This window comes from Protopterus annectens, chromosome 1.part0 (assembly GCF_019279795.1).
Source record: "Protopterus annectens isolate FY-2018-M chromosome 1.part0, PAN1.0, whole genome shotgun sequence".
Lineage (NCBI taxonomy): Eukaryota > Metazoa > Chordata > Ceratodontiformes > Protopteridae > Protopterus > Protopterus annectens.
This window is the reverse complement of record NC_056725.1, coordinates 88,024,166-88,037,687: the sequence shown is the minus strand read 5'-3', so window position 1 is coordinate 88,037,687 and position 13,522 is coordinate 88,024,166.

The following is a 13,522-nucleotide window of genomic DNA, read 5'->3' as shown; positions in this document are numbered from 1 at the left end:
ACAGCTGCCGACTTCCAAGTGGAGTCTATTAGGCCGATGCAGCCATCTACTGACACCGGAGCAGATTTAGACACCGGTGCAGAGGAAACACCTTCGGTTGCAGAAGGTGTCTTCAGACCGACTACACTCACCATTAAATCTTATGCTAAGCTTAAAACCTAAGAAAACTGTTCATCAGTCTACAGGTCAAGGCCCCATGCCTAAGAAACATGCCTAAGATGGCTGAAGATTTAATTACCCTTATCAGGGGTTCCCATCCCCCTCCTGATAAAAGACCAAGACAAGAGGAGGATTATGCATCCTCTGACCAGGTTTCTCTCTCCTCAGATTCTTCTGAGGAACAGGATTACACTTTTCCACCTTATGAGGATTCTGATGCTGATGACTCTATTCCCTCAGCATCTCCCCCAGAAGACTACTCCTTTGGGGAAACATTACATACCATGAGGGAACATTTCCACTGGGAAGGCCAGGATTACTCAGATTCTAAGAAAAGTCTCCGAGAGTTCCTTTTATTGCCCCAGCACAGACCTCTTGCTATCCCTCCTGTTTTAGATATTGTGGATGATGTCTTCTTGGAGTCTAGTTTATATCCAGACTCTCTACCTCCTGCTTCAGCCAAACCAGACAGATACTACAGAGTACCTGACTCACACACATTCCTCTATAAGAGCCCTGTAGCTGTCCCAGAAACCATATCCCAGGGTCCTACGGGAGCAAAGGCTTCTATGGCTAAAAATCCTGTGCCCTCTGAAAGAGATTCCAGAGCCCTAGATAGATGGGGAAAGAAAATATGCACGTCTGCAACTCTGGCTATGAGAGCATTAAATTGCCAGTTTCACATGTTGAAATATCAACAATTCCTGATGTCTGAGTTAAAACAAAAAATGAGCACTCACTCAGAACAGCCTGAATTCAAGGAAATGCAGGATCTGTTGCATGCAGCTGAACAGGTGGGCAAGCATACTTTGCAATGCGGATTTGATTCACTGGAAGCTTCCTGTAGAGCAGCTGTTACTGGCTCAGTCATTCGTAGACATGCTTGGTTAAAAGAGCAAACCCTCCTTGACCATGTTAAAGCAAAACTATTAGATGCACCTTTACAACAGGATGTATTAGTTGGTGTCAAAGCAGAAGAGGTTTTAAAGAAAATGGAGGATAAAGCTAAATCTATGCAAACGGTCAAGGATTTCTTGCAGGTACAACCCCCTCACTTCAGCAGAAATTGGCCAACAAAAAATTGGTCCTTTCAGCTTCAGACAGATCACAGAGGGGCAAATACAGACGCCCAAGGGGCAGAGGTCAGTCACAGGGCCCTTACAAACCTCGCCAATGGGGTTCTGCTACCCAGAAATTTGGAGAAGACAGGCTCCAAGCTAGCAGAAGGCAGACACAATGACTCTATCCTCAAGCTACCAAGCAAATCTCTCCTGGCAACACCCTTGGGAGGAAAACTAGCATTTTTTGCAGACAACTGGCACATCATTACAAAAGACAAATGGGTTCTAAACATTGTCTCTCAAGGATACAGATTCCACTTTCATACCTTACCAAGGATCAAAGGAATGCCAAACCTGCCACCAAATCAATGGGCAGAGGCACAAAAACAAATTACAGCTCTCATAAACATGAGAGCCATTCAACAGGTACCTACACAGGAGCAGGGACAAGGATTTTACTCAAGACTCTTCCTAGTTCCAAGAAAGGACAAAGCATGGAGACCCATTCTGGATCTTTCAATTCTGAACACCTATCTGCAAGTACCAAAATTCAAGATGCTAACACTACAGCAGCTTCTTCCCATGCTGGGCAAGAATGCTTGGCTAGTCACTTTGGACCTCAAGGAGGCATACCTGCATGTCCCTATCAGACAAAATTGCAGAAGATACCTCCGCTTCATTACAGGTTCAACGCATTATCAATTCTCTGCACTGCCCTTTGGCTTAACTACTGCACCCAGGGTCTTCACAAAATGCCTGGCACCAGTAATTGCATACTGCAGACAAAGAGGAATTCAAATATACCCATACCTGGACGACTGTCTTATTCAAGCAGAAAGCAAGGACATTCTTTTACAGCATCTGGCATTTGTCAAACACCTTCTAAGTTGCCTAGGGTACACAGTAAACGAAAAGAAATCAAGACTAATGCCCTCACAAAACATAACATTCCTGGGTGCCAGCTTGAATACAATGGCCCAGATGGCTTATCTCACACCAGACAAACAACGGCAGCTGTTTCAATATTTCAGAATAATGGCAACAAAGACCCAACTCCCTGCAAGAAAAATTCTGCAGGCCTTGGGATTCATGGCATCTTGCATACTACTAATACCATTTGCAAAACTGCATATGAGGAAATTACAATGGTACCTGAAAAGTGTATGGACTCAGCACAGCCACAGCTTGGAAACAATGATTCCACTCATTCCCTGTCTTCAACAAGAGTTTCTATGGTGGGCACAAGGCATGTCACCTCAACAAGGGTCAGCCTTTCACCTTACCCACAGCCAGGCAAACTATGACAACAGATGCATCGGACTATGCCTGGGGAGCACACATGGCAGGACAGTACATTCAGGGCAAATGGACTACAGATCAGAGACACCTGCATATCAATCAAAAAGAAATGCTAGCAGTGCAGAATGCTCTAACAGCTTTAAAGGACCTTCTACACCCAGGACAACTACTAATAAGGACAGACAATACCACAGTTATGTGGTACATAAACAAGCAGGGGGGAGGCACACATTCCTACCCTCTATGCAGGCAAGCAATGACCTTGTGGAACACTGCACTGTCTTACCAGGTTCAATTACAAGCACAATTCCTGCCAGGAAAGAAAAACACATTGGCAGACAATCTAAGCAGAAACATCATGGATCCACACGAATGGAAACTAGACCCACAAGTATTTGCAATGATAGCTCAAAAATGGGGACGCCCAGACCTAGATCTGTTTGCAAGCCCCCACAACCACCAACTTCAAAAATTTTGCACAAGGACCTTCCATCCACTAGCTTGGAAAGTGGATGCTCTCTCATTCAGTTGGAAAACATTAACAGTGTATGCCTTCCCTCCACTGCCTCTTCTAGCAAAGGTACCACTGAAAGTCAGATTAGACAGGCCACAGATGATTCTCGTTGCACCAGACTGGCCACACCAACATTGGTACCCAATTTTAAGGAACATGGCCCAGGGCCCACCATGGATTTTGCCACACATTCCTCACCTGCTCACCCAGTGAGACAATCTGATTCTACACAGCCAGCTCAAGACTTTAAACCTGGCTGCATGGCAAATTACCTAAACAACCAGCCAACACCTTTATCCAAAGCTGTTATGGATATCATTCTGGAGGCCAGGAGGCCCAGCACCAGGAAAACCTATTCAGACAAATGGAAAAGATTTTGCGCTTGGAACCAGGCTAAAGGCCTAAATCCCCTGGAGCCGAACATTCCTCAGATTCTACAATATTTAACTGAGATGTTACACAAAGGACTTTCCTTTGGATCTATTAAGATCCACGCCTCGGCAATTTCAGCTCATTACAGCACGGATTCTCCTTTCTCACATCCACTCCTGAGACAGTTCCTCAGAGGGGCTAAGAACTTAAGACCGCCAAGGAGAGCTCCAACACCTACTTGGGATTTCAACTTTGTCCGGGAAAAGCTTACACTGCCGCCCTTTGAACCAGCTTTTTCAACTGATTTAAAATTTATTTCATGGAAAACTGCCCTACTACTAGCAATAACCTCAGCTAGAAGAGTCTCAGAGCTACAGGCACTAATGGCAGTGGATCCTTTCATCATTTTTCATCAAGACAGAGTCTCTGTATGAACTAATCCTTCCTTTATGCCAAAGGTGGTATCCAGTGTGGCCCTAAGCCAAGCCATTCATTTGCCCACCTTCTTCCCAAATCCCCAGAACAAAGGAGAAAGACTCCTGCACTCTGGACATTCACAGGCAATTACGTTACTACTTGGATAAAACTAAGGCTTTAAGAAAAACTGACCATATCTTTGTAGCCTATGCTACAGGATCACAAGGAAAAGCTATCTCAAAACAGACCATTTCTAAATGGATAGGACATTGCATACATTTCTACTACACACATCATGGGAAACCAGTACCTGCTAACATTAGGCCCCACTCCACCAGGGCTACAGCTACATCAGCAGCCTTTCTCAGGGGAGTGCCAACCAAGGATATTCTCGAAGCTGCTACTTGAGTTCAGTGCACACCTTCACCAAACACTATCATTTACCTCTTTACTCTAAGACTAGAGCTGGTTTTGCCACTGCAGTTTTGCAGGGCCTACTAGCTTCTTCTAACCCTGTTTGACTCCACCTCCCCTCCTTATCTTTGGGATTCAACCCAAGTGTGATGACTGCAGCAGGGTAACACGATGAACATAGTACAGTTTTGTACCTACCATAAATGTAGATGTTCAAGTGTTCACCCTGCTGCAGTCCAGGTTACCCTCCCTCTATCCCCTCTGAACTAGCTGAACTTATCTCTACCACTCTATCCTATACTACCTCTGTGGTGTATTTGCTTGTGCGTAAGGGTATTGTTTTATTTTTATATATATATATATATATATATATATATATATATATATATATATATATTGCCTACCTATTGGGGGCACCTGACATCTGGGGCAAGAAAAACTGAAGAAAATGGCGTCGGATGCCTCTTATATACCCCTGGCGCACTGACGTCAGGGAAGAAGCGACAGCAACCGATGCCAGACCAAGACTTTGGAATTCGGGCAGACTGCGGGACTGCATGACGGCAGGATAACCCAAGTGTGATGACTGCAGCAGGGTGAACACTCGAACATCTACATTTATGGTAGGTACAAAACTGTACTTTTTCTCTACTATGGGTTGAACTTCCCGTCTGCTGTAGCCCCTCATGGTAAAGTTCTTTTCCAAGTTATCCATCTCCCTTTCCATTCTCTGATCATCTACTGTCAACCTCTAAAAATTCTCAAAGTTTGCCCTTTCATAATATTAGTAAAAACATGGGATGGATGTATAGTGCTTCTATGAACATAAGTGTTCCTATGGCATTCTTTTCTAAAAATCTCAGTCTGAAAATCTCCATGGTCAGTCCTCACTATCCTCACATTCAGAAAGTCAATCGATCTGAAGGATTTATTAGTTGTAAATTCTAGGAATGTTGTTCTGTTATTCATATTAACTAGAAAGGACCGAAGTGACTCAGTGCCCCCCTCCCATAAAAGGAAGAGGTCATCAACAAGTCTTCGATAGAATACTGCATTAACCTCTCTTAAAATAGTATCCTTTTCCCACTTGGCCATAACTAGGTTGGCGTAACTATTGGCACACAAAGTGCCCATAACTACACCATCCAACTGTGTGTGTGTATATATCTATATATATATATATATATATATATATATATATATATATATATATATATATATATATATATATATATATATATATATATATATATATATATATATATCCTTTCTTCAAACAGGAAAATGTTGTTCTCCAATATAGTCTCTCTACCAGAAAAACACAAAATATCTGCAGTTTTCAATTCATAGGTAGCATCCTCCATTAAATACTGCTTTAGATACTCTAAACCCAAGTCATTAGGGATCACTGTAAACAAGGATTTCACATCCATGGTGATCAATAAACATTGGTCAGTAGGTGGTGTTCTGTGAATATGCTCAAACAAATCCCTTAAGAAATGTTGAGTATCTTTCAGAACATATTTATTTTTGGCTAAAACTGGTTTCAGGTGTTCCACATGTATGGAAAGAGGCTCTGTATTCAAACCCTGTCCCGCTACAATTGGCCTTTATATATATATATATATATATATATATATATATATATATATATATATATATATATATCTATATATATATATATATATATATATATATATATATGTGTATATAAAATGTGTGTGTGTATGTACACATAGCTATATAGTAGAGTTTAATCTACCCTGTCTAGTCTTACTTAACATAATAGTTTATTACTTGAATATTCCAAGCATTCATGCTACTTGGTTTCTAAAAAGGTGGTAGTAACATAATGTTGAAAGGCTTCAATAGAGCAATCCAATACCAAGTGCGGTCAGTGTTGCTTGAAATTGAATCTCCATTTTCCCCAGCTTCTGGATGTGTTTCCTTGCTATCAGCTGTTAATTTGTTTTACTTCACTTGTGTTACAAAATTTTCAGCATTTCTGAATTTCTTATTGGCAAACATTCTTACAATCATAAAGGAGGGTTTTAGGCTAGAATGAGTAAAGTAAGTAAAAATATAGTATTGGGCACAGTAAAATATTCCAGTTTACTTCACACAAATGCAAATTAGTCATGTAAAGATAGATTAATAAATGTTTAAATTGAACAAACAAGAAAAGGGTCATACACATTTCATCCAAAGACAACCCCCTCCTCCCAGTGATAGCTGTTTTTGACAGTTTATATCTGAGGGCTGTTTGTGGGAAAAAATAGTCTTGGTTCAGCTTTGATTCAAAGAAACAGTAGTGAATGTTATTTCCAGTTTTTCAGATATTACACTTTAGTCCTGCAAAGCATGAATAAAGAGAAAATGGTCAGTCATGCTTTACTTTTTACATTTGGTCCTGTTTTGGAAGATGTAAATCATAGAGATAATGAGATCCTCATTTATAGCAGCTAATTCACCAATGTGATGCTTCTCTTTTTTACAAAGGAGTACTTTAAACCAGTTTTCTTGTAATATGCAATAAATGACATGGTTGCACATCTAGTACCTCTCATCTCTTCCTGACTTTTACAGAATATCCCTGATTTTGTCCTGTCTCTTATAAATTATTTTTTCAGGTACATTACTAAGGATTAATAATGCTAAACATTTGAATAATTACTTTTTGTTCATAATGTGCATGTTAATGCAAAACTTTGACTTAAAAATACATTTTTTAATGTTTAACAAAATGCCCCTTAATTTGGGCCTTTGTCATCCCATTATTTTTTGACCTTCTCTTTGACTCTCGAGCACAGAATTTGAGAGCTATCTGTGCATGCTCCAAAGATGTATGAATGAGAAAGTGCCAACACTGGCCCATGCTTTATTACATGGCAAACAAATGTGTTTTCTACTTCTGTGAGTTGAAGCAAAATAATGCTGACCCATATCTGTGTTTGCTTTTTGCAGACCAAGTCTAATTCTAGGCCTCCGTGACTATTATTCTGTGTATTGCCATTGTATCCACAAGCAAATATTTATCTATGCTACTGTTTGTACTATTTTTCTTAGACCCACTGCTTGTGTATGCCCCATTGTTAACTATCTACACAGTTTTTGTTTTATTAGCATAAATATATAAAATATGTTTAATGTTTATTAATCCTCTGTCATTACACACTTCCACAGTATGTTTCCACTAATGATGCTTATCCTATCCTGTCAGCATGCAGATGACACTGTTCTTTATAAGCCCTGAGCTACTTTTAGGGGATATTAGCACTAATATTTAGAATAATATTAATACCGCATATATCAAATTAATACCTAAATTAAATGGTTATCTGTTTTGGTATGTACCTGTCACTGGGGACATTGTTTTTTCAATTAGTACTCTTAAGGTCTGGTACTGCTATCCCCCCCCCCCCCCCCACACCATGCATCCATGCTACCCTGCCAAAATTTAGTCTTCTGAGATGTCTACAGTTACTCTTAACTGGCATTTAGTTGCAGTGGTACACTGCAACAAGCATCTGTACGACATCATACATGCCAGTCTCAGAAGTCCATTCTTGCCCCCACACACACAGGCTAACTGATCTAGTTTTGATACCTGAAAAATAGCAGCCTAAACCAGTCTAAATAAGCATCCCACAATCCAGTCAAAAAGGAAGCCAGCTGGTCTGGGCTCTTGGCTGCTCTGCTTTTGACAAAGCTGCCTAAACCATTCATAGTAAGCAGCCCCACAGTTCAGTCCAAAGGGAAGCCAGCTAGGCTGAGCTGTTGGCTACTATGGTTCTCATGTCATTTGGCAACTACAGCCTAAACCATTCACACAAAGCAGGCCACAATCTAGTCAAAAGGGGAGGCCACCCATCCACAGCATACTGCCAGCACACAACACGGTACAACCAGTCATGAGTACTCAGCTCCCATTATCCTGATGGTCTGCTATATCACCCCTGGAAAGGCATTAAACTGGCAATCACTACATGGATCAAACTCTTTCAGAACCTGTGATTATCATGTATATGCAACATGGCCAACCCACTTGTGTACATCAGACATAGTGGTTCATGGCCAAGTCTTAATGCATTGTAGAGCACCAACTTTGTGCTCTGCAGTGGAAACATTCACTGGCATCATGGCCAAAATCATTAATGCACTGTTTTATATTTGGGTAAAATGCTGGGGTCAACTGTTGTATGGTTGAAATGATGGTGTTTGGCAGCTTGTCTGGTGCAATGGCTCTTCATCTGCCCACCTGCCCACCTATCGGTGAAGCTCACTTTCAAAACTGGGCAGGCTGGATATGTCAGTCCTGTATGTATTGTACAATTCCACCACTTTCTCATCTTCCAAAGCATGTTTGGCACCAGCTACTGTGCAATGAAACATGGACAGCATTCTATAAGTTGGTCTTTTATTTAGTCTGTGACATAATCCAGGAATGTAATGAACATGTTCCTTCTATAGTAGTCCTCTGGGTCAGCAGCACTGATTTTGCTTCTTTGTATCTGCCTTCTACAGATCCAGGAAAACACTTTATTCTTTCATGACTCTGGCTGCCAGCTGTTTGATTACTTCATACAGCTCTGAAATAGAGTTGTCAGCATTTGATCTCATTTCTTGAAGACAGTCAGTGACAACCTTTGCTTCTTTTCACAAGCATGAATCAAGTCAATCTGTTTGTGCTGCAGGTACACATGAAGTGACTTAATCATATCAAGCACAGACTCCATTATAATCAGAGGTACAAAAAAAAATCGAATCTTGTAATGGAATACAGATATCTGTCAGCATCTTTGTCATACTCAGCAGTACACTCTAAAGTGGTGACAAGTGTGATGCCCCTGCATTGGTCCAATAATCAGGAGCCTCAGTCCTGACCACTAGCAGCAGTAAGGGACGTGCAGATTAGGAGGATGAGAAGTACACACACACAGTAAAGTACAGTTTCCCCTAAGAGCACACAGAGATCACAGTCAGTCTAGGGCTGGTTTCTCCCTCTTTCTCTAGATCTCCAATAAGACCCCCCCCGGTACAGCTATAGGCTTAAGATCTCAGCCGAGTGGTCAAGCCAAAACCTCCAGCACCCTCTCTGTTGAACCAGTGCTTCTTGTCCCTGCTCAAGTAGCTGACACACACTGAGATTTGATTTATATACAAACACAGACACTCCTGGGGAAGGCTGGCACAGGTTCACTAACTATGCCCCCTTCTGCCCAGACTATATGGTAGTATCAGCTGTCACCATCTACTCTTACTTATCGGCTACTATAAGGCCCTTCCCAAAGGGTGACCAATTCTACTGTGTAATGTTACTGTAATCCAAATGGTAAGTGTGATGAAGACTTTTCTATTAGAGTGGCCTATACAGTGTCACCAAATATATATGTAAGTACTCTGAGCTTAAAATCTCTATACAAACCAGCCACAATTAAAAGGTTTACATATATTTAATAATAAAAGCACAAGACAATATTTAATAATTCAATACAATGACAGAAGAGTTCAGAATCACAGGAAAGATTTTAAAACAACATTGCAGGACAGTCTTGCATAAATACAGAAAACATCAAAACTAGTCTTACTAAATTCCTATCTGTCTCTAAGAGAAATCACTGTAATCTAGTACTTACTATTAGCAAGACAAGTGCTAATTGAGATGATGTCAGATCCAGACAAATAAAAAATGCATAGACTCACTCTCTGAGATGATTCTTAAATTACTATCAAACATTACTGCTGGGTTATCTTAGATTACATCATTCTGTCACTTCTGCCTTCAGTTCCCAGGCTAACAGAAACTTAAGTATTTTTTGACACAGAGGTGCTAAATTTTTCGCTCTCAGAAGTGTGCCTAGAACTGGAAGTCGTAAAACAGTTAAACACTTTTACATTTGAAACCTGCAATTATTTCTGTTTCCAGACAATAGAAAGAACTCCTAGCTGTAGGCATTCTGTCTCCGATCTGAAATAAACACCATCACAAAACTCTTTGCTTTTCTTGAGGGTTTACAAGTTAACTCTGTATGTTCTAGCCTTTACCATCAAAACATACATTTGCATAGGCATTCTGCTCTTTTCCAGCAGGGTATACTGTGGTTACATTCTTGAAGCTCAGTACAGAACATACAGTTCAACACACACTTCTGCACCAGTAGATTAATATACACAAAACATATAGTTGTCTTACATTTGTAAGACAAGCATACAAATCATATTACTATTCACGAATGACACAGAATTAGAATTATTTACAAAATTCCAGCTTGCTGGGCTGGCAGCCTTCACAACAAGGATGATATATTTATTCTTGAAGTTGTGCAGGGAATCAGCCTGACTCATCCACCGGGTGTTGCCAGGTGTCTGAAGTGAGGTACTTCTGTCTTCATCGTCATCCTCACATAGGCACTGTGTGAATTAGTTAAGGTGGCCTAAACACTCATTGTGACATTTAGCAGATAAATTTAGCATTGCAGTTACATTCCTACAGTTGCCAAGTGTTTGCCATATCACACATTGCACATGAATGAACTATGGCAGTGTTGAACAAGGTTTGAATTCTTGTCTGGCCATTTTAATGGTGTGCAAGCATGTTGCTTCCTCTGTTATAGCCTTGTCTTTGCAATAGCTCCTTATGCACACCATATGCTGTTGGTCTCTGTAGAAAAAGGTCAGCTAAAGCTTTTCCTGTAGTGTCATGTGCATCCACAAATTCAGTGAAGTCTTCAAGGATTGGCCCAGCTGTAGAGTTAAGTCCTCAACTGAGTGTCCAAGTCAAGTCTTCCAGCACCCACTCTGTGAAACCAGTGCTTTGTGTCCCTGCTCCAAGCAGCTGACACACACACACACACACACACACACACACACACACACACACACACACACACACACACACACACACACACACACACACACCTGGGAAAGGCTGGCACAGATTTATTACTTATGCCCAGACTTTAAGGTAGTTGCATGGCCACCAGACATGCCAAAGCCAGCTACTCTAAGGCTGTAGCTCTCTGTCAAGCACAATTTCCCTTAAAAGCGCACACACGCTAAGGCTGGGTCCACTCTCTCCAGGCCCCCAGTAAGACTCCACTGGCACAGCTGTAGAGTTGAGTCCTCAGCCAAGTGTCCAAGCCAAGGCCTCCAGCACACTCTCTCTGTGAAACCAGTGCTTTGTGTTCCTGCTCCAAGCAGCTGACTTACATGCTGTTGGAGATTTGATTTGCGCACACACACACACCTGGGAAAGGTTGGCACAGATTTACTAGCTTTGCTGCCTCCACTGCAGACTATAAGGTAGTTACACTGCCTCTAGACACTCCAAAGCCAGTTACACTAAGGTTGTTACAAGGGTACCTAATTATACTGAGTGAAATTGATATTAATACACATGATAGTGTTTGACCAATGCAGTAAGGCTTCAGGAGTGGACACAGAGTCACCAAATAGATGTAAGTACTCTCAAAGCTTAAAATATTCTCTAAAGGACCAACCACAATGAAACTTTTAAATGTATGTTATAATAATTAATAAAAGAGCATGAAAAAAAAAATGTGTATTTACAATAAAGACCAGGGTTTCAGTCACAGGAAATATTAAAATAACACAGATGAATAGATTTACACAGATAAAGAAAAACAGTACTTAACTAATCGCACTATAGTTTCCTGACTGATCTCAAGAATTACTATTCCTAAGTCATACTAGAGCAAGGCAAGATGAAGTAGGTGAGGGGTCCTTCTTTGTCAGGTTCCAAAAACAGACTGTTCCAAGACTTCTAGCTCATCTTGTATTAAAACATAATTTCAGTGATGGATTATAGAATGGCATTGCATACATCTGGTCATCTAACTTCTAGTTCCTATACTACTATCCCATTTTCTAGAAAATGCCAGTATTTAGCACAGATGTGTTACCTTACACACCTAGAGCTTTGCTAAGATCAGTTGCAGCTTCTAGAAGTCCTAAAACCATTTCAACACTTCCACCATTCCAGGGTAGCAATTAGTTCACTGCTAAGGATGATACAACAAGGAATCCTAGCCCTTGTTTTCACAGACATTTAGTTTCTGGCTGTAGTCAGAGCTGTAAGATACAATATTTATGGCCTATGGTAATTTTCAAACTATTTTTCAAAGTTAGGTGGACTGAGATTAACCTCTTCTCTTCCAGTATCCTCTGTTAAAACATACATTTAGTCAGTTACAATACAGCCAGGACCCGCTGTTGGTACATTTTTAACGCAAGCAACTTTACAAATACATTTTCAACGCAAACTTCTGTACAAATCAGTTTGATATACAAATGACATATAATTCTTTTGTTACACATCCACTGCCCTACTTCTCCTGGCATACCTGCCAATACCTCACATCATCATAACTAAACTGAAGAACTTTGCCTCTTTTACTCTACTTTTTTTCTTTCAGTCGGTAACCCAGTAAGATTAATTTAATTTTGAATTTGTACCAAAGTATACAGTGCATTTCACGGACCCTCCCTTAATTGGTAGGTGAGTATAGAGTATAGAGTCCACTTCTGCCATCCATTCAAGCAGTGCTTCAAAGTTTCCTGTGCAAGTCAGTTTTCCACAGATTGGCAAATTGTCTTCCACAGAGGAGAATTGTCCACATGATGCATCTCAAGGCATGAACTGTGCATTCCTGCAACTTTTTATCTTTCTGTGCCATGCACTAATAAGCTGTTTACAGTTGGCCAGAGCATACTTCTGGAAATGCATCTGACTTTGCAAGTGTATTTCTGTGGTCCTGTGACTTATGTCATCCAGGAATATTTCTTGCATTAGACCTATAAGTCAGAGTCATGGAGACCAACACATACTCTAGCTGTGTTAAAGACGAAGCATGGACCACAGGAGACCCTACCCAAGCTCTTTGAATACTGTGCAAATTGGAATTCATGCAGATGTTATGGACTGAATCTTCTGTTTTGCTAGCTTTCAGAATATGCCATGAAACACTTGAGGAACTCTGTCTTCAGGGGGTGGCCATCGCATGGTCAAGATGGTCTTTTTGTCTATCTGTAAGATGACTGTGTTTATACAAGCCAATGTTATAATCTTATGCTGTTACAAACTACTGTGTGGGTGATACATCTTGCTGCAGTACTTGTGTAGTTCACTGTCAAGACACTTGATTGAAGATGTTAATGAAGGATATCACAGTTCTTGTTATCAAATCCCATCTTTGTCTCCACCTCGATCATGTCTCTGCTCTCATAGGTGCTACTGGATGTAGTACAAGCCTCTTCACATTCAGGA